This window comes from Sinocyclocheilus rhinocerous, unplaced genomic scaffold (assembly GCF_001515625.1).
Source record: "Sinocyclocheilus rhinocerous isolate Xijiao unplaced genomic scaffold, SAMN03320098_v1.1 C35376058, whole genome shotgun sequence".
NCBI lineage: Eukaryota > Metazoa > Chordata > Actinopteri > Cypriniformes > Cyprinidae > Sinocyclocheilus > Sinocyclocheilus rhinocerous.
Genome location: NW_015749307.1, coordinates 1 through 458, shown reverse-complemented (window position 1 = coordinate 458; position 458 = coordinate 1). Strand labels below are relative to the sequence as shown.

Below are 458 nucleotides of genomic sequence, written 5' to 3'. Positions count from 1 at the left end.
GAGGACCTGGAGTGCCTCAAGGATGGCGAGTTTCTCAACGACGTCGTCATCGACTTCTACCTCAAGTGAGTCTAAGGGTACTTATGAGGGTTTCAGCTTGTAAAATTAGATATTTTCCCTAATATTAAATACTCCCTTCAGGTATCTTCTGTTGGAAAGAGCTGACAAAGATGTGGCCGAAAGATCTCACATCTTCAGCAGCTTCTTCTATAAGCAACTTACTCGAAAAGATACTAGCTGTCCAGAAGAGACCAGCAGCACGTAAGAAATCACCTTTTGCACTGGGTTTAAAGAGACAGTACACCCAAAAATGAATGTAATGTCACTTTAAGGAATTTTATTGCTAATTTGTGCATTTCCTGCTGGTGTGAATGACTGTGTGGTGTTTTTCCACAGAGCCCCGTACAGACGACATCAGAGAGTGAGAACGTGGACACGTCACGTGGACATCTTTAGCA

The 458-nt window shown here is 43.0% G+C and overlaps 1 long non-coding RNA gene across 1 annotated transcript; it reads left to right on the top strand.

The window, feature by feature from the left end:
- LOC107734837 (uncharacterized) lies at positions 1 to 458 on the top strand. The gene is made up of 3 exons (XR_001639185.1): positions 1 to 65; positions 142 to 261; positions 397 to 458. It is a non-coding gene; the product is annotated as an uncharacterized LOC107734837 (long non-coding RNA).